This window comes from Psittacula echo (genome assembly GCF_963264785.1).
Source record: "Psittacula echo genome assembly, contig: SCAFFOLD_36, whole genome shotgun sequence".
Taxonomy (NCBI): Eukaryota; Metazoa; Chordata; class Aves; order Psittaciformes; family Psittacidae; genus Psittacula; species Psittacula echo.
In genome coordinates, this window is record NW_027664177.1 from 499,392 (window position 1) to 524,244 (window position 24,853).

The window sequence follows — 24,853 nt, forward strand, 5'->3', positions numbered from 1 at the left end:
CTGTGGGAGCAGAGGCCAACCGTTCGTGCTCTACTCCCTGGGATGCTGGGCAGCCCAGCACGGGTGCCAAAGATGTTCCATTGTAATGGACTTTGAGTTGGGAAATGGAGGAGCGACAGCCATGCGGATGGCAGCGTTGCAAAGCTGACTTTCTGCAGAAGAGGCACAGCTCAAGTTTTTTGCCCTGGCTCTTCGGCTGTGGGAGCAGAGGCCAACCGTTCGTGCTCTACTCCCTGGGATGCTGGGCAGCCGAGCACGGGTGCCAAAGAGGTTCCATTGTAATGGACTTTGAGTTGGGAAATCGAGGAGTGACAGCAATGCGGATGGCAGCGTTGCAAAGCTGACTTTCTGCAGAAGAGGCACAGCTCAAGTTTTTTGCCCTGGCTCTTCGGCTGTGGGAGCAGAGGCCAACCGTTCGTGCTCTACTCCCTGGGATGCTGGGCAGCCGAGCACGGGTGCCAAAGAGGTTCCATTGTAATGGACTTTGAGTTGGGAAATCGAGGAGCGACAGCAATGCGGATGGCACCGTTGCAAAGCTGACTTTCTGCAGAAGAGGCACAGCTCAAGTTTTTTGCCCTGGCTCTTCGGCTGTGGGAGCAGAGGCCAGCCGTTCGTGCTCTACTCCCTGGGATGCTGGGCAGCCCAGCACGGGTGCCAAAGAGGTTCCATTGTAATGGACTTTGAGTTGGGAATTCGAGGAGCGACAGCAATGCGGATGGCACCGTTGCAAAGCTGACTTTCTGCAGAAGAGGCACAGCTCAAGTTTTTTGCCCTGGCTCTTCGGCTGTGGGAGCAGAGGCCAACCGTTCGTGCTCTACTCCCTGGGATGCTGGGCAGCCCAGCACGGGTGCCAAAGAGGTTCCATTGTAATGGACTTTGAGTTGGGAAATCGAGGAGCGACAGCAATGCGGATGGCACCGTTGCAAAGCTGACTTTCTGCAGAAGAGGCCCAGCTCAAGTTTTTTGCCCTGGCTCTTCGGCTGTGGGAGCAGAGGCCAACCGTTCGTGCTCTACTCCCTGGGATGCAGGGCAGCCGAGCACGGGTGCCAAAGAGGTTCCATTGTAATGGACGTTGAGTTGGGAAATCGAGGAGCGACAGCAATGCGGATGGCACCGTTGCAAAGCTGACTTTCTGCAGAAGAGGCACAGCTCAAGTTTTTTGCCCTGGCTCTTCGGCTGTGGGAGCAGAGGCCAACCGTTCGTGCTCTACTCCCTGGGATGCTGGGCAGCCGAGCACGGGTGCCAAAGAGGTTCCATTGTAATGGACTTTGAGTTGGGAAATCGAGGAGCGACAGCAATGCGGATGGCAGCGTTGCAAAGCTGACTTTCTGCAGAAGAGGCACAGCTCAAATTTTTTGCCCTGGCTCTTCGGCTGTGGGAGCAGAGGCCAACCGTTCGTGCTCTACTCCCTGGGATGCTGGGCAGCCGAGCACGGGTGCCAAAGAGGTTCCATTGTAATGGACTTTGAGTTGGGAAATGGAGGAGCGACAGCCATGCGGATGGCACCGTTGCAAAGCTGACTTTTTGCAGAAGAGGCACAGCTCAAGTTTTTTGCCCTGGCTCTTCGGCTGTGGGAGCAGAGGCCAACGGTTCGTGCTCTATTCCCTGGGATGCTGGGCAGCCGAGCACGGGTGCCAAAGAGGTTCCATTGTAATGGACTTTCAGTTGGGAAATCGAGGAGCGACAGCAATGCGGATGGCACCGTTGCAAAGCTGACTTTCTGCAGAAGAGGCACAGCTCAAGTTTTTTGCCCTGGCTCTTCGGCTGTGGGAGCAGAGGCCAGCCGTTCGTGCTCTACTCCCTGGGATGCTGGGCAGCCGAGCACGGGTGCCAAAGATGTTCCATTGTAATGGACCTTGAGTTGGGAAATCGAGGAGCGACAGCAATGCGGATGGCACCGTTGCAAAGCTGACTTTCTGCAGAAGAGGCACAGCTCAAGTTTTTTGCCCTGGCTCTTCGGCTGTGGGAGCAGAGGCCGAATGTTCGTGCTCTACTCCCTGGGGTGCTGGGCAGCCGAGCACGGGTGCCAAAGAGGTTCCATTGTAATGGACTTTGAGTTGGGAAATTGAGGAGCGACAGCAATGCGGATGGCAGCGTTGCAAAGCTGACTTTCTGCAGAAGAGGCACAGCTCAAGTTTTTTGCCCTGGCTCTTCGGCTGTGGGAGCAGAGGCCAACCGTTCGTGCTCTACTCCCTGGGATGCTGGGCAGCCGAGCACGGGTGCCAAAGAGGTTCCATTGTAATGGACTTTGAGTTGGGAAATGGAGGAGCGACACCCATGCGGATGGCACCGTTGCAAAGCTGACTTTCTGCAGAAGAGGCACAGCTCAAGTTTTTTGCCCTGGCTCTTCGGCTGTGGGAGCAGAGGCCGAATGTTCGTGCTCTATTCCCTGGGATGCTGGGCAGCCGAGCACGGGTGCCAAAGAGGTTCCATTGTAATGGACTTTGAGTTGGGAAATCGAGGAGCGACAGTAATGCGGATGGCAGCGTTGCAAAGCTGACTTTCTGCAGAAGAGGCCCAGCTCAAGTTTTTTGCCCTGGCTCTTCGGCTGTGGGAGCAGAGGCCAACCGTTCGTGCTCTATTCCCTGGGATGCTGGGCAGCCCAGCACGGGTGCCAAAGAGGTTCCATTGTAATGGACTTTGAGTTGGGAAATCGAGGAGCGACAGCAATGCGGATGGCACCGTTGCAAAGCTGACTTTTTGCAGAAGAGGCACAGCTCAAGTTTTTTGCCCTGGCTCTTCGGCTGTGGGAGCAGAGGCCAACCGTTCGTGCTCTACTCCCTGGGATGCTGGGCAGCCGAGCACGGGTGCCAAAGAGGTTCCATTGTAATGGACTTTGAGTTGGGAAATCGAGGAGCGACAGCCATGCGGATGGCAGCGTTGCAAAGCTGACTTTCTGCAGAAGAGGCCCAGCTCAAGTTTTTTGCCCTGGCTCTTCGGCTGTGGGAGCAGAGGCCAACCGTTCGTGCTCTACTCCCTGGGATGCTGGGCAGCCGAGCACGGGTGCCAAAGAGGTTCCATTGTAATGGACTTTGAGTTGGGAAATGGAGGAGTGACAGCAATGCGGATGGCAGCGTTGCAAAGCTGACTTTCTGCAGAAGAGGCCCAGCTCAAGTTTTTTGCCCTGGCTCTTCGGCTGTGGGAGCAGAGGCCAACCGTTCGTGCTCTACTCCCTGGGATGCTGGGCAGCCGAGCACGGGTGCCAAAGAGGTTCCATTGTAATGGACTTTGAGTTGGGAAATCGAGGAGCGACAGCAATGCGGATGGCACCGTTGCAAAGCTGACTTTCTGCAGAAGAAGCACAGCTCAAGTTTTTTGCCCTGGCTCTTCGGCTGTGGGAGCAGAGGCCAACAGTTCGTGCTCTACTCCCTGGGATGCTGGGCAGCCCAGCACGGGTGCCAAAGATGTTCCATTATAATGGACTTTGAGTTGGGAAATGGAGGAGCGACAGCAATGCGGATGGCACCGTTGCAAAGCTGACTTTCTGCAGAAGAGGCACAGCTCAAGTTTTTTGCCCTGGCTATTCAGCTGTGGGAGCAGAGGCCAACCGTTCGTGCTCTACTCCCTGGGATGCTGGGCAGCCCAGCATGTGTGCCAAAGAGGTTCCATTGTAATGGACTTTGAGTTGGGAAATCGAGGAGCGACAGCCATGCGGATGGCACCGTTGCAAAGCTGACTTTCTGCAGAAGAGGCACAGCTCAAGTTTTTTGCCCTGGCTCTTCGGCTGTGGGAGCAGAGGCCAACCGTTCGTGCTCTACTCCCTGGGATGCTGGGCAGCCGAGCACGGGTGCCAAAGAGGTTCCATTGTAATGGACTTTGAGTTGGGAAATGGAGGAGCGACAGCCATGCGGATGGCTCCGTTGCAAAGCTGACTTTATGCAGAAGAGGCCCAGCTCAAGTTTTTTGCCCTGGCTCTTCGGCTGTGGGAGCAGAGGCCAACCGTTCGTGCTCTACTCCCTGGGATGCTGGGCAAACCAGCACGGGTGCCAAAGAGGTTCCATTGTAATGGACTTTGAGTTGGGAAATCGAGGAGCGACAGCAATGCGGATTCCACCGTTGCAAAGCTGATTTTCTGCAGAAGAGGCCCAGCTCAAGTTTTTTGCCCTGGCTCTTCGGCTGTGGGAGCAGAGGCCAACCGTTCGTGCTCTACTCCCTGGGATGCTGGGCAGCCGAGCACGGGTGCCAAAGAGGTTCCATTGTAATGGACTTTGAGTTGGGAAATCGAGGAGCGACAGCAATGAGGATGGCACCGTTGCAAAGCTGACTTTCTGCAGAAGAGGCACAGCTCAAGTTTTTTGCCCTGGCTCTTCGGCTGTGGGAGCAGAGGCCAACCGTTCGTGCTCTACTCCCTGGGATGCTGGGCAGCCCAGCACGGGTGCCAAAGAGGTTCCATTGTAATGGACTTTCAGTTGGGAAATAGAGGAGTGACAGCAATGCGGATGGCACCGTTGCAAAGCTGACTTTCTGCAGAAGAGGCACAGCCCAAGTTTTTTGCCCTGGCTCTTCGGCTGTGGGAGCAGAGGCCAGCCGTTCGTGCTCTACTCCCTGGGATGCTGGGCAGCCGAGCACGGGTGCCAAAGAGGTTCCATTGTAATGGACTTTGAGTTGGGAAATCGAGGAGCAACAGCAATGCGGATGGCAGCGTTGCAAAGCTGACTTTCTGCGGAAGAGGCACAGCTCAAGTTTTTTGCCCTGGCTCTTCGGCTGTGGGAGCAGAGGCCAACCGTTCGTGCTCTACTCCCTGGGATGCTGGGCAGCCGGGCACGGGTGCCAAAGAGGTTCCATTGTAATGGACTTTGAGTTGGGAAATCGAGGAGCGACAGCCATGCGGATGGCACCGTTGCAAAGCTGACTTTCTGCAGAAGAGGCACAGCTCAAGTTTTTTGCCCTGGCTCTTCGGCTGTGGGAGCAGAGGCCAACCGTTCGTGCTCTACTCCCTGGGATGCTGGGCAGCCCAGCACGGGTGCCAAAGATGTTCCACTGTAATGGACTTTGAGTTGGGAAATGGAGGAGCGACAGCCATGCGGATGGCAGCGTTGCAAAGCTGACTTTCTGCAGAAGAGGCACAGCTCAAGTTTTTTGCCCTGGCTCTTCGGCTGTGGGAGCAGAGGCCAACCGTTCGTGCTCTACTCCCTGGGATGCTGGGCAGCCGAGCACGGGTGCCAAAGAGGTTCCATTGTAATGGACTTTGAGTTGGGAAATCGAGGAGTGACAGCAATGCGGATGGCAGCGTTGCAAAGCTGACTTTCTGCAGAAGAGGCACAGCTCAAGTTTTTTGCCCTGGCTCTTCGGCTGTGGGAGCAGAGGCCAACCGTTCGTGCTCTACTGCCTGGGATGCTGGGCAGCCGAGCACGGGTGCCAAAGAGGTTCCATTGTAATGGACTTTGAGTTTGGAAATCGAGGAGCGACAGCCATGCGGATGGCACCGTTGCAAAGCTGACTTTCTGCAGAAGAGGCACAGCTCAAGTTTTTTGCCCTGGCTCTTCGGCTGTGGGAGCAGAGGCCAACCGTTCGTGCTCTACTCCCTGGGATGCTGGGCAGCCCAGCACGGGTGCCAAAGATGTTCCATTGTAATGGACTTTGAGTTGGGAAATGGAGGAGCGACAGCCATGCGGATGGCAGCGTTGCAAAGCTGACTTTCTGCAGAAGAGGCACAGCTCAAGTTTTTTGCCCTGGCTCTTCGGCTGTGGGAGCAGAGGCCAACCGTTCGTGCTCTACTCCCTGGGATGCTGGGCAGCCGAGCACGGGTGCCAAAGAGGTTCCATTGTAATGGACTTTGAGTTGGGAAATCGAGGAGTGACAGCAATGCGGATGGCAGCGTTGCAAAGCTGACTTTCTGCAGAAGAGGCACAGCTCAAGTTTTTTGCCCTGGCTCTTCGGCTGTGGGAGCAGAGGCCAACCGTTCGTGCTCTACTCCCTGGGATGCTGGGCAGCCGAGCACGGGTGCCAAAGAGGTTCCATTGTAATGGACTTTGAGTTGGGAAATCGAGGAGCGACAGCAATGCGGATGGCACCGTTGCAAAGCTGACTTTCTGCAGAAGAGGCACAGCTCAAGTTTTTTGCCCTGGCTCTTCGGCTGTGGGAGCAGAGGCCAGCCGTTCGTGCTCTACTCCCTGGGATGCTGGGCAGCCCAGCACGGGTGCCAAAGAGGTTCCATTGTAATGGACTTTGAGTTGGGAATTCGAGGAGCGACAGCAATGCGGATGGCACCGTTGCAAAGCTGACTTTCTGCAGAAGAGGCACAGCTCAAGTTTTTTGCCCTGGCTCTTCGGCTGTGGGAGCAGAGGCCAACCGTTCGTGCTCTACTCCCTGGGATGCTGGGCAGCCCAGCACGGGTGCCAAAGAGGTTCCATTGTAATGGACTTTGAGTTGGGAAATCGAGGAGCGACAGCAATGCGGATGGCACCGTTGCAAAGCTGACTTTCTGCAGAAGAGGCCCAGCTCAAGTTTTTTGCCCTGGCTCTTCGGCTGTGGGAGCAGAGGCCAACCGTTCGTGCTCTACTCCCTGGGATGCAGGGCAGCCGAGCACGGGTGCCAAAGAGGTTCCATTGTAATGGACGTTGAGTTGGGAAATCGAGGAGCGACAGCAATGCGGATGGCACCGTTGCAAAGCTGACTTTCTGCAGAAGAGGCACAGCTCAAGTTTTTTGCCCTGGCTCTTCGGCTGTGGGAGCAGAGGCCAACCGTTCGTGCTCTACTCCCTGGGATGCTGGGCAGCCGAGCACGGGTGCCAAAGAGGTTCCATTGTAATGGACTTTGAGTTGGGAAATCGAGGAGCGACAGCAATGCGGATGGCAGCGTTGCAAAGCTGACTTTCTGCAGAAGAGGCACAGCTCAAGTTTTTTGTCCTGGCTCTTCGCCTGTGGGAGCAGAGGCCAACCGTTCGTGTTCTACTCCCTGGGATGCTGGGCAGCCCAGCACGGGTGCCAAAGATGTTCCATTGTAATGGACTTTGAGTTAGGAAATCGAGGAGCAACAGCCATGCGGATGGCAGCGTTGCAAAGCTGACTTTCTGCAGAAGAGGCACAGCTCAAGTTTTTTGCCCTGGCTCTTCGGCTGTGGGAGCAGAGGCCAACCGTTCGTGCTCTACTCCCTGGGATGCTGGGCAGCCGAGCACGGGTGCCAAAGAGGTTCCATTGTAATGGACTTTGAGTTGGGAAATCGAGGAGCGACAGCAATGCGGATGGCAGCGTTGCAAAGCTGACTTTCTGCAGAAGAGGCACAGCTCCAGTTTTTTGCCCTGGCTCTTCGGCTGTGGGAGCAGAGGCCAACCGTTCGTGCTCTACTCCCTGGGATGCTGGGCAGCCCAGCACGGGTGCCAAAGAGGTTCCATTGTAATGGAGTTTGAGTTGGGAAATGGAGGAGCGACAGCAATGCGGATGGCACCGTTGCAAAGCTGACTTTCTGCAGAAGAGGCCCAGCTCAAGTTTTTTGCCCTGGCTCTTCGGCTGTGGGAGCAGAGGCCAACCGTTCGTGCTCTACTCCCTGGGGTGCTGGGCAGCCCAGCACGGGTGCCAAAGAGGTTCCATTGTAATGGACTTTGAGTTGGGAAATCAAGGAGCGACAGCAATGCGGATGGCACCGTTGCAAAGCTGACTTTCTGCAGAAGAGGCACAGCTCAAGTTTTTTGCCCTGGCTCTTCGGCTGTGGGAGCAGAGGCCAACCGTTCGTGCTCTACTCCCTGGGATGCTGGGCAGCCCAGCACGGGTGCCAAAGAGGTTCCATTGAAATGGACTTTGAGTTGGCAAATCGAGGAGCGACAGCAATGCGGATGGCACCGTTGAAAAGCTGACTTTCTGCAGAAGAGGCCCAGCTCAAGTTTTTTGCCCTGGCTCTTCGGCTGTGGGAGCAGAGGCCGAATGTTCTTGCTCTACTCCCTGGGATGCTGGGCAGCCGAGCACGGGTGCCAAAGAGGTTCCATTGTAATGGACTTTGAGTTGGCAAATCGAGGAGCGACAGCCATGCGGATGGCACCGTTGCAAAGCTGACTTTCTGCAGAAGAGGCACAGCTCAAGTTTTTTGCCCTGGCTCTTCGGCTGTGGGAGCAGAGGCCAACCGTTCGTGCTCTACTCCCTGGGATGCTGGGCAGCCGAGCACGGGTGCCAAAGAGGTTCCATTGTAATGGACTTTGAGTTGGGAAATCGAGGAGCGACAGCAATGCGGATGGCACCGTTGCAAAGCTGACTTTCTGCAGAAGAGGCACAGCTCAAGTTTTTTGTCCTGGCTCTTCGGCTGTGGGAGCAGAGGCCGAATGTTCGTGCTCTACTCCCTGGGATGCTGGGCAGCCCAGCACGGGTGCCAAAGAGGTTCCATTGTAATGGACTTTGAGTTGGGAAATCGAGGAGTGACAGCAATGCGGATGGCAGCGTTGCAAAGCTGACTTTCTGCAGAAGAGGCACAGCTCAAGTTTTTTGCCCTGGCTCTTCGGCTGTGGGAGCAGAGGCCAACCGTTCGTGCTCTACTCCCTGGGGTGCTGGGCAGCCCAGCACGGGTGCCAAAGAGGTTCCATTGTAATGGACTTTGAGTTGGGAAATCGAGGAGTGACAGCAGTGCGGATGGCACCGTTGCAAAGCTGACTTTCTGCAGAAGAGGCACAGCTCAAGTTTTTTGCCCTGGCTCTTCGGCTGTGGGAGCAGAGGCCAACCGTTCGTGCTCTATTCCCTGGGATGCTGGGCAGCCGAGCACGGGTGCCAAAGAGGTTCCATTGTAATGGACGTTGAGTTGGGAAATGGAGGAGCGACAGCAATGCGGATGGCAGCGTTGCAAAGCTGACTTTCTGCAGAAGAGGCCCAGCTCAAGTTTTTTGCCCTGGCTATTCGGCTGTGGGAGCAGAGGCCAGCCGTTCGTGCTCTACTCCCTGGGATGCTGGGCAGCCCAGCACGGGTGCCAAAGAGGTTCCATTGTAATGGACTTTGAGTTGGGAAATCGAGGAGCGACAGCAATGCGGATGGCAGCGTTGCAAAGCTGACTTTCTGCAGAAGAGGCACAGCTCAAGTTTTTTGCCCTGGCTCTTCGGCTGTGGGAGCAGAGGCCAACCGTTCGTGCTCTACTCCCTGGGATGCTGGGCAGCCCAGCACGGGTGCCAAAGAGGTTCCATTGTAAATGGAGTTTGAGTTGGGAAATCGAGGAGCGACAGCCATGCGGATGGCACCGTTGCAAAGCTGACTTTCTGCAGAAGAGGCACAGCTCAAGTTTTTTGCCCTGGCTCTTCGGCTGTGGGAGCAGAGGCCAACCGTTCGTGCTCTACTCCCTGGGATGCTGGGCAGCCGAGCACGGGTGCCAAAGAGGTTCCATTGTAATGGACGTTGAGTTGGGAAATGGAGGAGCGACAGCCATGCGGATGGCACCGTTGCAAAGCTGACTTTCTGCAGAAGAGGCACAGCTCAAGTTTTTTGCCCTGGCTCTTCGGCTGTGGGAGCAGAGGCCAACCGTTCGTGCTCTACTCCCTGGGATGCTGGGCAGCCGAGCACGGGTGCCAAAGAGGTTCCATTGTAATGGACTTTGAGTTGGGAAATCGAGGAGCGACAGCCATGCGAATGGCACCGTTGCAAAGCTGACTTTCTGCAGAAGAGGCACAGCTCAAGTTTTTTGCCCTGGCTCTTCGGCTGTGGGAGCAGAGGCCAACCGTTCGTGCTCTACTCCCTGGGATGCTGGGCAGCCGAGCACGGGTGCCAAAGAGGTTCCATTGTAATGGACTTTGAGTTGGGAAATGGAGGAGCGACAGCAATGCGGATGGCACCGTTGCAAAGCTGACTTTCTGCAGAAGAGGCACAGCTCAAGTTTTTTGCCCTGGCTCTTCGGCTGTGGGAGCAGAGGCCAACCGTTCGTGCTCTACTCCCTGGGGTGCTGGGCAGCCCAGCACGGGTGCCAAAGAGGTTCCATTGTAATGGACTTTGAGTTGGGAAATCAAGGAGCGACAGCCATGCGGATGGCACCGTTGCAAAGCTGACTTTCTGCAGAAGAGGCACAGCTCAAGTTTTTTGCCCTGGCTCTTCGGCTGTGGGAGCAGAGGCCAACCGTTCGTGCTCTACTCCCTGGGATGCTGGGCAGCCCAGCACGGGTGCCAAAGAGGTTCCATTGTAATGGACTTTGAGTTGGGAAATCGAGGAGCGACAGCAATGCGGATGGCACCGTTGAAAAGCTGACTTTCTGCAGAAGAGGCCCAGCTCAAGTTTTTTGCCCTGGCTCTTCGGCTGTGGGAGCAGAGGCCGAATGTTCTTGCTCTACTCCCTGGGATGCTGGGCAGCCGAGCACGGGTGCCAAGGAGGTTCCATTGTAATGGACTTTGAGTTGGCAAATCGAGGAGCGACAGCAATGCGGATGGCAGCGTTGCAAAGCTGACTTTCTGCAGAAGAGGCACAGCTCAAGTTTTTTGCCCTGGCTCTTCGGCTGTGGGAGCAGAGGCCAACCGTTCGTGCTCTACTCCCTGGGATGCTGGGCAGCCGGGCACGGGTGCCAAAGAGGTTCCATTGTAATGGACTTTGAGTTGGGAAATCGAGAAGCGACAGCAATGCGGATGGCACCGTTGCAAAGCTGACTTTCTGCAGAAGAGGCACAGCTCAAGTTTTTTGCCCTGGCTCTTCGGCTGTGGGAGCAGAGGCCAACCGTTCGTGCTCTACTCCCTGGGATGCTGGGCAGCCCAGCACGGGTGCCAAAGAGGTTCCATTGTAATGGACTTTGAGTTGGGAAATCGAGGAGCGACAGCCATGCGGATGGCACCGTTGCAAAGCTGACTTTCTGCAGAAGAGGCACAGCTCAAGTTTTTTGCCCTGGCTCTTCGGCTGTGGGAGCAGAGGCCAACCGTTCGTGCTCTACTCTCTGGGATGCTGGGCAGCCGAGCACGGGTGCCAAAGAGGTTCCATTGTAATGGACTTTGAGTTGGGAAATCGAGGAGCGACAGCCATGCAGATGGCAGCGTTGCAAAGCTGACTTTCTGCAGAAGAGGCACAGCTCAAGTTTTTTGCCCTGGCTCTTCGGCTGTGGGAGCAGAGGCCAACCGTTCGTGCTCTACTCCCTGGGATGCTGGGCAGCCGAGCACGGGTGCCAAAGATTTTCCATTGTAATGGACTTTGAGTTGGGAAATCGAGGAGCGACAGCAATGCGGATGGCACCGTTGCAAAGCTGACTTTCTGCAGAAGAGGCACAGCTCAAGTTTTTTGCCCTGGCTCTTCGGCTGTGGGAGCAGAGGCTGAATGTTCGTGCTCTACTCCCTGGGATGCTGGGCAGCCGAGCACGGGTGCCAAAGAGGTTCCATTGTAATGGACTTTGAGTTGGGAAATGGAGGAGCGACAGCCATGCGGATGGCACCGTTGCAAAGCTGACTTTCTGCAGAAGAGGCGCAGCTCAAGTTTTTTGCCCTGGCTCTTCGGCTGTGGGAGCAGAGGCCAACCGTTCGTGCTCTACTCCCTGGGATGCTGGGCAGCCCAGCATGGGTGCCAAAGAGGTTCCATTGTAATGCACTTTGAGTTGGGAAATCGAGGAGTGACAGCAATGCGGATGGCAGCGTTGCAAAGCTGACTTTCTGCAGAAGAGGCCCAGCTCAAGTTTTTTGCCCTGGCTCTTCGGCTGTGGGAGCAGAGGCCAACCGTTCGTGCTCTACTCCCTGGGATGCTGGGCAGCCGAGCACGGGTGCCAAAGAGGTTCCATTGTAATGGACTTTGAGTTGGGAAATCGAGGAGCGACAGCAGTGCGGATGGCACCGTTGCAAAGCTGACTTTCTGCAGAAGAGGCACAGCTCAAGTTTTTTGCCCTGGCTCTTCGGCTGTGGGAGCAGAGGCCAACCGTTCGTGCTCTATTCCCTGGGATGCTGGGCAGCCGAGCACGGGTGCCAAAGAGGTTCCATTGTAATGGACGTTGAGTTGGGAAATCGAGGAGCGACAGCAATGCGGATGGCACCGTTGCAAAGCTGACTTTCTGCAGAAGAGGCACAGCTCAAGTTTTTTGCCCTGGCTCTTCGGCTGTGGTAGCAGAGGCCAGCCGTTCGTGCTCTACTCCCTGGGATGCTGGGCAGCCCAGCACGGGTGCCAAAGAGGTTCCATTGTAATGGACTTTGAGTTGGGAAATCGAGGAGCGACAGCAATGCGGATGGCACCGTTGCAAAGCTGACTTTCTGCAGAAGAGGCACAGCTCAAGTTTTTTGCCCATCTCTTCGGCTGTGGGAGCAGAGGCCAACCGTTCGTGCTCTACTCCCTGGGATGCTGGGCAGCCGGGCACGGGTGCCAAAGAGGTTCCATTGTAATGGACTTTGAGTTGGGAAATGGAGGAGCGACAGCAATGCGGATGGCAGCGTTGCAAAGCTGACTTTCTGCAGAAGAGGCACAGCTCAAGTTTTTTGCCCTGGCTCTTCGGCTGTGGGAGCAGAGGCCAACCGTTCGTGCTCTACTCGCTGGGATGCAGGGCAGCCGAGCACGGGTGCCAAAGAGGTTCCATTGTAATGGACGTTGAGTTGGGAAATCGAGGAGCGACAGCCATGCGGATGGCAGCGTTGCAAAGCTGACTTTCTGCAGAAGAGGCACAGCTCAAGTTTTTTGCCCTGGCTCTTCGGCTGTGGGAGCAGAGGCCAACCGTTCGTGCTCTACTCCCTGGGATGCTGGGCAGCCCAGCACGGGTGCCAAAGAGGTTCCATTGTAATGGACTTTGAGTTGGGAAATCGAGGAGCGACAGCAATGCGGATGGCACCGTTGTAAAGCTGACTTTCTGCAGAAGAGGCACAGCTCAAGTTTTTTGCCCTGGCTCTTCGGCTGTGGGAGCAGAGGCCAACCGTTCGTGCTCTACTCCCTGGGATGCTGGGCAGCCCAGCACGGGTGCCAAAGAGGTTCCATTGTAATGGACTTTGAGTTGGGAAATGGAGGAGCGACAGCAATGCGGATGGCACCGTTGCAAAGCCGACTTTCTGCAGAAGAGGCACAGCTCCAGTTTTTTGCCCTGGCTCTTCGGCTGTGGGAGCAGAGGCCAACCGTTCGTGCTCTACTCCCTGGGATGCTGGGCAGCCGAGCACGGGTGCCAAAGTGGTTCCATTGTAATGGACGTTGAGTTGGGAAATGGAGGAGCGACAGCAATGCGGATGGCACCGTTGCAAAGCTGACTTTCTGCAGAAGAGGCACAGCTCAAGTTTTTTGCCCTGGCTATTCGGCTGTGGTAGCAGAGGCCAGCCGTTCGTGCTCTACTCCCTGGGATGTTGGGCAGCCCAGCACGGGTGCCAAAGAGGTTCCATTGTAATGGACTTTGAGTTGGGAAATCGAGGAGCGACAGCAATGCGGATGGCAGCGTTGCAAAGCTGACTTTCTGCAGAAGAGGCACAGCTCAAGTTTTTTGCCCTGGCTCTTCGGCTGTGGGAGCAGAGGCCAACCGTTCGTGCTCTACTTCCTGGGATGCTGGGCAGCCGAGCACGGGTGCCAAAGAGGTTCCATTGTAATGGACTTTGAGTTGGGAAATCGAGGAGCGACAGCAATGCGGATGGCACCGTTGCAAAGCTGACTTTCTGCAGAAGAGGCACAGCTCAAGTTTTTTGCCCTGGCTCTTCGGCTGTGGGAGCAGAGGCCAACCGGTCATGCTCTACTACCTGGGATGCTGGGCAGCCGAACACGGGTGCCAAAGAGGTTCCATTGTAATGGATTTTGAGTTGGGAAATCGAGGAGCGACAGCAGTGCGGATGGCACCGTTGCAAAGCTGACTTTCTGCAGAAGAGGCACAGCTCAAGATTTTTGCCCTGGCTCTTCGGCTGTGGGAGCAGAGGCCAACCGTTCGTGCTCTACTCCCTGGGATGCTAGGCAGCCCAGCACGGGTGCCAAAGAGGTTCCATTGTAATGGAGTTTGAGTTGGGAAATCGAGGAGCGACAGCAATGCGGATGGCAGCGTTGCAAAGCTGACTTTCTGCAGAAGAGGCACAGCTCAAGTTTTTTGCCCTGGCTCTTCGGCTGTGGGAGCAGAGGCCAACCGTTCGTGCTCTACTCCCTGGGATGCTGGGCAGCCCAGCACGGTTGCCAAAGAGGTTCCATTGTAAATGGACTTTGAGTTGGGAAATGGAGGAGCGACAGCAATGCGGATGGCACCGTTGCAAAGCTGACTTTCTGCAGAAGAGGCACAGCTCAAGTTTTTTGCCCTGGCTCTTCGGCTGTGGGAGCAGAGGCCAACCGTTCGTGCTCTACTCCCTGGGGTGCTGGGCAGCCCAGCACGGGTGCCAAAGAGGTTCCATTGTAATGGACTTTGAGTTGGGAAATCAAGGAGCGACAGCAATGCGGATGGCACCGTTGCAAAGTCGACTTTCTGCAGAAGAGGCACAGCTCAAGTTTTTTGCCCTGGCTCTTCGGCTGTGGGAGCAGAGGCCAACCGTTCGTGCTCTACTCCCTGGGATGCTGGGCAGCCCAGCACGGGTGCCAAAGAGGTTCCATTGTAATGGACTTTGAGTTGGGAAATCGAGGAGCGACAGCAATGCGGATGGCACCGATGCAAAGCTGACTTTCAGCAGAAAAGGCACAGCTCAAGTTTTTTGCCCTGGCTCTTCGGCTGTGGGAGCAGAGGCCAACCGTTCGTGCTCTACTCCCTGGGATGCTGGGCAGCCGAGCACGGGTGCCAAAGAGGTTCCATTGTAATGGACTTTGAGTTGGCAAATCGAGGAGCGACAGCAATGCGGATGGCACCGTTGCAAAGCTGACTTTCTGCAGAAGAGGCACAGCTCAAGTTTTTTGCCCTGGCTCTTCGGCTGTGGGAGCAGAGGCCAACCGTTCGTGCTCTACTCCCTGGGATGCTGGGCAGCCGGGCACGGGTGCCAAAGAGGTTCCATTGTAATGGACTTTGAGTTGGGAAATCGAGGAGCTACAGTCGTGCGGATGGCACCGTTGCAAAGCTGACTTTCTGCAGAAGAGGCACAGCTCAAGTTTTTTGCCCTGGCTCTTCGGCTGTGCGAGCAGAGGCCAACCGTTCGTGCTCTATTCCCTGGGATGCTGGGCAGCCGAGCACGGGTGCCAGAGGTTCCATTGTAATGGACGTTGAGTTGGGAAATGGAGGAGCGACAGCAATGTGGATGGCACCGTTGCAAAGCTGACTTTCTGCAGAAGAGGCACAGCTCAAGTTTTTTGCCCTGGCTATTCGGCTGTGGTAGCAGAGGCCAGCCGTTCGTGCTCTACTCCCTGGGATGCTGGGCAGCCGAGCACGGGTGCCAAAGAGGTTCCATTGTAATGGACTTTGAGTTGGCAAATCGAGGAGCGACAGCAATGCGGATGGCAGCGTTGCAAAGCTGACTTTCTGCAGAAGAGGCACAGCTCAAGTTTTTTGCCCTGGCTCTTCGGCTGTGGGAGCAGAGGCCAACCGTTCGTGCTCTACTCCCTGGGATGCAGGGCAGCCGAGCACGGGTGCCAAAGAGGTTCCATTGTAATGGACGTTGAGTTGGGAAATCGAGGAGCGACAGCCATGCGGATGGCACCGTTGCAAAGCTGACTTTCTGCAGAAGAGGCCCAGCTCAAGTTTTTTGCCCTGGCTCTTCGGCTGTGGGAGCAGAGGCCAACCGTTCGTGCTCTATTCCCTGGGATGCTGGGCAGCCGAGCACGGGTGCCAAAGAGGTTCCATTGTAATGGACGTTGAGTTGGGAAATGGAGGATCGACAGCAATGCGGATGGCACCGTTGCAAAGCTGACTTTCTGCAGAAGAGGCACAGCTCAAGTTTTTTGCCCTGGCTATTCGGCTGTGGTAGCAGAGGCCAGCCGTTCGTGCTCTACTCCCTGGGATGCTGGGCAGCCCAGCATGGGTGCCAAAGAGGTTCCATTGTAATGGACTTTGAGTTGGGAAATCGAGGAGCGACAGCAATGCGGATGGCACCGTTGCAAAGCTGACTTTCTGCAGAAGAGGCACAGCTCAAGTTTTTTGCCCTGGCTCTTCGGCTGTGGGAGCAGAGGCCAACCGTTCGTGCTCTACTCCCTGGGGTGCTGGGCAGCCCAGCACGGGTGCCAAAGAGGTTCCATTGTAATGGACTTTGAGTTGGGAAATGGAGGAGCGACAGCAATGCGGATGGCACCGTTGCAAAGCTGACTTTCTGCAGAAGAGGCACAGCTCAAGTTTTTTGCCCTGCCTCTTCGGCTGTGGGAGCAGAGGCCAACCGTTCGTGCTCTACTCCCTGGGATGCTGGGCAGCCCAGCACGGGTGCCAAAGAGGTTCCATTGTAATGGACTTTGAGTTGGCAAATCGAGGAGCGACAGCAATGCGGATGGCACCGATGCAAAGCTGACTTTCTGCAGAAAAGGCACAGCTCAAGTTTTTTGCCCTGGCTCTTCGGCTGTGGGAGCAGAGGCCAACCGTTCGTGCTCTACTCCCTGGGATGCTGGGCAGCCGAGCACGGGTGCCAAAGAGGTTCCATTGTAATGGACTTTGAGTTGGGAAATCGAGGAGCGACAGCCATGCGGATGGCACCGTTGCAAAGCTGACTTTCTGCAGAAGAGGCACAGCTCAAGTTTTTTGCCCTGGCTCTTCGGCTGTGGGAGCAGAGGCCAACCGTTCGTGCTCTACTCCCTGGGATGCTGGGCAGCCCAGCACGGGTGCCAAAGAGGTTCCATTGTAATGGACTTTGAGTTGGGAAATCGAGGAGCTACAGTCGTGCGGATGGCACCGTTGCAAAGCTGACTTTCTGCAGAAGAGGCACAGCTCAAGTTTTTTGCCCTGGCTCTTCGGCTGTGCGAGCAGAGGCCAACCGTTCGTGCTCTATTCCCTGGGATGCAGGGCAGCCGAGCACGGGTGCCAAAGAGGTTCCATTGTAATGGACGTTGAGTTGGGAAATCGAGGAGCGACAGCCATGCGGATGGCACCGTTGCAAAGCTGACTTTCTGCAGAAGAGGCACAGCTCAAGTTTTTTGCCCTGGCTCTTCGGCTGTGGGAGCAGAGGCCAACCGTTCGTGCTCTACTCCCTGGGATGCTGGGCAGCCCAGCACGGGTGCCAAAGAGGTTCCATTGTAATGGACTTTGAGTTGGCAAATCGAGGAGCAACAGCCATGCGGATGGCAGCGTTGCAAAGCTGACTTTCTGCAGAAGAGGCACAGCTCAAGTTTTTTGCCCCTGCTCTTCGGCTGTGGGAGCAGAGGCCGAATGTTCGTGATCTACTCCCTGGGATGCTGGGCAGCCCAGCACGGGTGCCAAAGAGGTTCCATTGTAATGGACTTTGAGTTGGGAAATCGAGGAGCGACAGCAATGCGGATGGCACCGTTGCAAAGCTGACTTTCTGCAGAAGAGGCACAGCTCAAGTTTTTTGCCCTGGCTCTTCGGCTGTGGGAGCAGAGGCCAACCGGTCATGCTCTACTCCCTGGGATGCTGGGCAGCCGAACACGGGTGCCAAAGAGGTTCCATTGTAATGGATTTTGAGTTGGGAAATCGAGGAGCGACAGCAAAGCGGATGGCACCGTTGCAAAGCTGACTTTCTGCAGAAGAGGCACAGCTCAAGATTTTTGCCCTGGCTCTTCGGCTGTGGGAGCAGAGGCCAACCGTTCGTCCTCTACTCCCTGGGATGCTGGGCAGCCGGGCACGGGTGCCAAAGAGGTTCCATTGTAATGGACTTTGAGTTGGCAAATCGAGGAGCGACAGCAATGCGGATGGCAGCGTTGCAAAGCTGACTTTCTGCAGAAGAGGCACAGCTCAAGTTTTTTGCCCTGGCTCTTCGGCTGTGGGAGCAGAGGCCGAATGTTCGTGATCTACTCCCTGGGATGCTGGGCAGCCCAGCACGGGTGCCAAAGAGGTTCCATTGTAATGGACTTTGAGTTGGGAAATCGAGGAGCGACAGCAATGCGGATGGCAGCGTTGCAAAGCTGACTTTCTGCAGAAGAGGCACAGCTCAAGTTTTTTGCCCTGGCTCTTCGGCTGTGGGAGCAGAGGCCAACCGGTCATGCTCTACTCCCTGGGATGCTGGGCAGCCGAACACGGGTGCCAAAGAGGTTCCATTGTAATGGATTTTGAGTTGGGAAATCGAGGAGCGACAGCAAAGCGGATGGCACCGTTGCAAAGCTGACTTTCTGCAGAAGAGGCACAGCTCAAGTTTTTTGCCCTGGCTCTTCGGCTGTGGGAGCAGAGGCCAACCGTTCGTGCTCTACTCCCTGGGATGCTGGGCAGCCCAGCACGGGTGCCAAAGAGGTTCCATTGTAATGGAGTTTGAGTTGGGAAATCGAGGAGCGACAGCAATGCGGATGGCACCGTTGCAAAGCTGACTTTCTGCAGAAGAGGCACAGCTCAAGTTTTTTGCCCTGGCTCTTCGGCTGTGGGAGCAGAGGCCAACCGTTCGTGCTCTACTCCCTGGGATGCTGGGCAGCCGAGCACGGGTGCCAAAGAGGTTCCATTGTAAATGGACTTTGAGTTGGGAAATGGAGGAGCGACAGCAATGCGGATGGCACCGTTGCAAAGCTGACTTTCTGCAGAAGAGGCACAGCTCAAGTTTTTTGCCCTGGCTCTTCGGCTGTGGGAGCAGAGGCCAACCGTTCGTGCTCTACTCCCTGGGATGCTGGGCAGCCGAGCACGGGTGCCAAAGAGGTTCCATTGTAATGGACTTTGAGTTGGGAAATCGAGGAGCGACAGTCGTGCGGATGGCACCGTTGCAAAGCTGACTTTCTGCAGAAGAGGCACAGCTCAAGTTTTTTGCCCTGGCTCTTCGGCTGTGGGAGCAGAGGCCAACCGTTCGTGCTCTACTCCCTGGGATGCTGGGCAGCCCAGCACGGGTGCCAAAGAGGTTCCATTGTAATGGACTTTGAGTTGGGAAATCGAGGAGCGACAGCAATGCGGATGGCACCGTTGCAAAGCCGACTTTCTGCAGAAGAGGCACAGCTCAAGTTTTTTGCCCTGGCTCTTCGGCTGTGGGAGCAGAGGCCAACCGTTCGTGCTCTACTCCCTGGGATGCTGGGCAGCCGAGCACGGGTGCCAAAGAGGTTCTATTGTAATGGACTTTCAGTTGGGAAATCGAGGAGCGACAGCCATGCGGATGGCACCGTTGCAAAGCTGACTTTCTGCAGAAGAGGCACAGCTCAAGTTTTTTGCCCATCTCTTCGACTGTGGGAGCAGAGGCCAACCGTTCGTGCTCTACTCCCTGGGATGCTGGGCAGCCCAGCACGGGTGCCAAAGAGGTTCCATTGTAATGGACTTTGAGTTGGGAAATCGAGGAGCGACTGCCATGCGGATGGCACCGTTGCAAAGCTGACTTTCTGCAGAAGAGGCACAGCTCAAGTTTTTTGCCCTGGCTCTTCGGCTGTGGGAGCAGAGGCCAACCGTTCGTGCTCTACTGCCTGGGATGCTGGGCAGCCCAGCACGGGTGCCAAAGAGGTTCCATTGTAATGGACTTTGAGTTGGGAAATCGAGGAGCGACAGCAATGCGGATGGCACCGTTGCAAAGCTGACTTTCTGCAGAAGAGGCACAGCTCAAGTTTTTTGCCCTGGCTCTTCGGCTGTGGGAGCAGAGGCCAACCGTTCGTGCTCTACTCCCTGGGATGCTGGGCAGCCGAGCACGGATGCCAAAGAGGTTCCATTGTAATGGACTTTGAGTTGGGAAATCGAGGAGCGACAGCCATGCGGATGGCACCGTTGCAAAGCTGACTTTCTGCAGAAGAGGCACAGCTCAAGTTTTTTGCCCTGGCTCTTCGGCTGTGGGAGCAGAGGCCGAATGTTCGTGCTCTACTCCCTGGGATGCTGGGCAGCCCAGCACGCGTGCCAAAGAGGTTCCATTGTAATGGACTTTGAGTTGGGAAATGGAGGAGCGACAGCAATGCGGATGGCACCGTTGCAAAGCCGACTTTCTGCAGAAGAGGCACAGCTCCAGTTTTTTGCCCTGGCTCTTCGGCTGTGGGAGCAGAGGCCAACCATTCGTGCTCTACTCCCTGGGATGCTGGGCAGCCCAGCACGGGTGCCAAAGAGGTTCCATTGTAATGGACTTTGAGTTGGGAAATCGAGGAGCGACAGCAATGCGGATGGCACCGTTGCAAAGCTGACTTTCTGCAGAAGAGGCACAGCTCAAGTTTTTTGCCCTGGCTCTTCGGCTGTGGGAGCAGAGGCCAACCGTTCGTGCTCTACTGCCTGGGATGCTGGGCAGCCCAGCACGGGTGCCAAAGAGGTTCCATTGTAATGGACTTTGAGTTGGGAAATCGAGGAGCGACAGCAATGCGGATGGCACCGTTGCAAAGCTGACTTTCTGCAGAAGAGGCACAGCTCAAGTTTTTTGCCCTGGCTCTTCGGCTGTGGGAGCAGAGGCCAACCGTTCGTGCTCTACTCCCTGGGATGTTGGGTAGCCGAGCACGGGTGCCAAAGAGGTTCCATTGTAATGGACTTTGAGTTGGGAAATCGAGGAGCGACAGCCATGCGGATGGCACCGTTGCAAAGCTGACTTTCTGCAGAAGAGGCACAGCTCAAGTTTTTTGCCCTGGCTCTTTGGCTGTGGGAGCAGAGGCCAACCGTTCGTGCTCTATTCCCCGGATGCTGGGCAGCCGAGCACGGGTGCCAAAGAGGTTCCATTGTAATGGACTTTGAGTTGGGAAATGGAGGAGCGACAGCCATGCGGATGGCACCGTTGCAAAGCTGACTTTCTGCAGAAGAGGCAGAGCTCCAGTTTTTTGCCCTGGCTCTTCGGCTGTGGGAGCAGAGGCCAACCGTTCGTGCTCTACTCCCTGGGATGCTGGGCAGCCGAGCACGGGTGCCAAAGAGGTTCCATTGTAATGGACTTTGAGTTGGGAAATCGAGGAGCGACAGCAATGCGGATGGCAGCGTTGCAAAGCTGACTTTCTGCAGAAGAGGCACAGCTCAAGTTTTTTGCCCTGGCTCTTCGGCTGTGGGAGCAGAGGCCAACCGTTCGTGCTCTACTCCCTGGGATGCTGGGCAGCCGAGCACGGGTGCCAAAGAGGTTCCATTGTAATGGACTTTGAGTTGGGAAATGGAGGAGCGACAGCCATGCGGATGGCACCGTTGCAAAGCTGACTTTCTGCAGAAGAGGCACAGCTCAAGTTTTTTGCCCTGGCTCTTCGGCTGTGGGAGCAGAGGCCAACCGTTCGTGCTCTACTCCCTGGGATGCTGGGCAGCCCAGCACGGGTGCCAAAGAGGTTCCATTGTAATGGACTTTGAGTTGGGAAATGGAGGAGCGACAGCCATGCGGATGGCATCGTTGCAAAGCTGACTTTCTGCAGAAGAGGCACAGCTCAAGTTTTTTGCCCTGGCTCTTCGGCTGTGGGAGCAGAGGCCAACCGTTCGTGCTCTACTCCCTGGGATGCTAGGCAGCCCAGCACGGGTGCCAAAGAGGTTCCATTGTAATGGACTTTGAGTTGGGAAATGGAGGAGCGACAGTCACGCGGATGGCAGCGTTGCAAAGTTGACTTTCTGCAGAAGAGGCACAGCTCAAGTTTTTTGCCCTGGCTCTTCGGCTGTGGGAGCAGAGGCCAACCGTTCGTGCTCTACTCCCTGGGATGTTGGGCAGCCGAGCACGGGTGCCAAAGAGGTTCCATTGTAATGGACTTTGAGTTGGGAAATGGAGGAGCGACAGCCATGCGGATGGCACTGTTGCAAAGCCGACTTTCTGCAGAAGAGGCACAGCTCAAGTTTTTTGCCCTGGCTCTTCGGCTGTGGGAGCAGAGGCCAACCGTTCGTGCTCTACTCCCTGGGATGCTGGGCAGCCCAGCACGGGTGCCAAAGAGGTTCCATTGTAATGGACTTTGAGTTGGGAAATGGAGGAGCGACAGCCATGCGGATGGCATCGTTGCAAAGCTGACTTTCTGCAGAAGAGGCACAGCTCAAGTTTTTTGCCCTGGCTCTTCGGCTGTGGGAGCAGAGGCCAACCGTTCGTGTTCTACTCCCTGGGATGCTAGGCAGCCCAGCACGGGTGCCAAAGAGGTTCCATTGTAATGGACTTTGAGTTGGGAAATGGAGGAGCGACAGCAATGCGGATGGCACCGTTGCAAAGCTGACTTTCTGCAGAAGAGGCACAGCTCCAGTTTTTTGCCCTGGCTCTTCGGCTGTGGGAGCAGAGGCCAACCGTTCGTGCTTTACTCCCTGGGATGCTGGGCAGCCCAGCACGGGTGCCAAAGAGGTTCCATTGTAATGGACTTTGAGTTGGGAAATGGAGGAGCGACAGCAATGCGGATGGCATCGTTGCAAAGCTGACTTTCTGCAGAAGAGGCACAGCTCAAGTTTTTTGCCCTGGCTCTTCGGCTGTGGGAGCAGAGGCCAACCGTTCGTGCGCTACTCCCTGGGATGTTGGGTAGCCGAGCACGGGTGCCAAAGAGGTTCCATTGTAATGGACTTTGAGTTGGGAAATCGAGGAGCGACAGCAATGCGGATGGCAGCGTTGCAAAGCTGACTTTCTGCAGAAGAGGCACAGCTCCAGTTTTTTGCCCTGGCTCTTCGGCTGTGGGAGCAGAGGCCAACCGTTCGTGCTCTACTCCCTGCGATGTTGGGTACCCGAGCACGGGTGCCAAAGATGTTCCATTGTAATGGACTTTGAGTTGGGAAATCGAGGAGCGACAGCCATGCGGATGGCACCGTTGCAAAGCTGACTTTCTGCAGAAGAGGCACAGCTCAAGTTTTTTGCCCTGGCTCTTCGGCTGTGGGAGCAGAGGCCTACCGTTCGTGCTCTACTCCCTGGGATGCTGGGCAGCCCAGCACGGGTGCCAAAGAGGTTCCATTGTAATGGACTTTGAGTTGGGAAATGGAGGAGCGACAGCCATGCGGATGGCACCGTTGCAAAGCTGACTTTCTGCAGAAGAGGCACAGCTCAAGTTTTTTGCCCTGGCTCTTCGGCTGTGGGAGCAGAGGCCAACCGTTCGTGCTCTACTCCCTGGGATGCTGGGCAGCCCAGCACGGATGCCAAAGAGGTTCCATTGTAATGGACTTTGAGTTGGGAAATCGAGGAGCGACAGCAATGCGGATGGCACCGTTGCAAAGCTGACTTTCTGCAGAAGAGGCACAGCTCAAGTTTTTTGCCCTGGCTCTTCGGCTGTGGGAGCAGAGGCCAACCGTTCGTGCTCTACTCCCTGGGATGCTAGGCAGCCCAGCACAGGTGCCGAAGAGGTTCCATTGTAATGGACTTTGAGTTGGGAAATGGAGGAGCGACAGTCACGCGGATGGCACCGTTGCAAAGCTGACTTTCTGCAGAAGAGGCACAGCTCAAGTTTTTTGCCCTGGCTCTTCGGCTGTGGGAGCAGAGGCCAACCGTTCGTGCTCTACTCCCTGGGATGTTGGGCAGCCGAGCACGGGTGCCAAAGAGGTTCCATTGTAATGGACTTTGAGTTGGGAAATGGAGGAGCGACAGCCATGCGGATGGCACCGTTGCAAAGCCGACTTTCTGCAGAAGAGGCACAGCTCAAGTTTTTTGCCCTGGCTCTTCGGCTGTGGGAGCAGAGGCCAACCGTTCGTGCTCTACTCCCTGGGATGCTGGGCAGCCCAGCACGGGTGCCAAAGAGGTTCCATTGTAATGGACTTTGAGTTGGGAAATGGAGGAGCGACAGCAATGAGGATGGCATCGTTGCAAAGCTGACTTTCTGCAGAAGAGGCACAGCTCAAGTTTTTTGCCCTGGCTCTTCGGCTGTGGGAGCAGAGGCCAACCGTTCGTGCTCTACTCCCTGGGATGCTAGGCAGCCCAGCACGGGTGCCAAAGAGGTTCCATTGTAATGGACTTTGAGTTGGGAAATGGAGGAGCGACAGCAATGCGGATGGCACCGTTGCAAAGCTGACTTTCTGCAGAAGAGGCACAGCTCAAGTTTTTTGCCCTGGCTCTTCGGCTGTGGGAGCAGAGGCCAACCGTTCGTGCTTTACTCCCTGGGATGCTGGGCAGCCGAGCACGGGTGCCAAAGAGGTTCCATTGTAATGGACTTTGAGTTGGGAAATGGAGGAGCGACAGCAATGCGGATGGCATCGTTGCAAAGCTGACTTTCTGCAGAAGAGGCACAGCTCAAGTTTTTTGCCCTGGCTCTTCGGCTGTGGGAGCAGAGGCCAACCGTTCGTGCGCTACTCCCTGGGATGTTGGGTAGCCGAGCACGGGTGCCAAAGAGGTTCCATTGTAATGGACTTTGAGTTGGGAAATCGAGGAGCGACAGCAATGCGGATGGCACCGTTGCAAAGCTGACTTTCTGCAGAAGAGGCACAGCTCCAGTTTTTTGCCCTGGCTCTTCGGCTGTGGGAGCAGAGGCCAACCGTTCGTGCTCTACTCCCTGGGATGTTGGGTAGCCGAGCACGGGTGCCAAAGAGGTTCCATTGTAATGGACTTTGAGTTGGGAAATCGAGGAGCGACAGCCATGCGGATGGCACCGTTGCAAAGCTGACTTTCTGCAGAAGAGGCACAGCTCAAGTTTTTTGCCCTGGCTCTTCGGCTGTGGGAGCAGAGGTCAACCGTTCGTGCTCTACTCCCTGGGATGCTGGGCAGCCCGGCACGGGTGCCAAAGAGGTTCCATTGTAATGGACTTTGAGTTGGGAAATGGAGGAGCGACAGTCACGCGGATGGCAGCGTTGCAAAGTTGACTTTCTGCAGAAGAGGCACAGCTCAAGTTTTTTGCCCTGGCTCTTCGGCTGTGGGAGCAGAGGCCAACCGTTCGTGCTCTACTCCCTGGGATGTTGGGCAGCCGAGCACGGGTGCCAAAGAGGTTCCATTGTAATGGACTTTGAGTTGGGAAATGGAGGAGTGACAGCCATGCGGATGGCACTGTTGCAAAGCCGACTTTCTGCAGAAGAGGCACAGCTCAAGTTTTTTGCCCTGGCTCTTCGGCTGTGGGAGCAGAGGCCAACCGTTCGTGCTCTACTCCCTGGGATGCTGGGCAGCCCAGCACGGGTGCCAAAGAGGTTCCATTGTAATGGACTTTGAGTTGGGAAATCGAGGAGCGACAGCCATGCGGATGGCATCGTTGCAAAGCTGACTTTCTGCAGA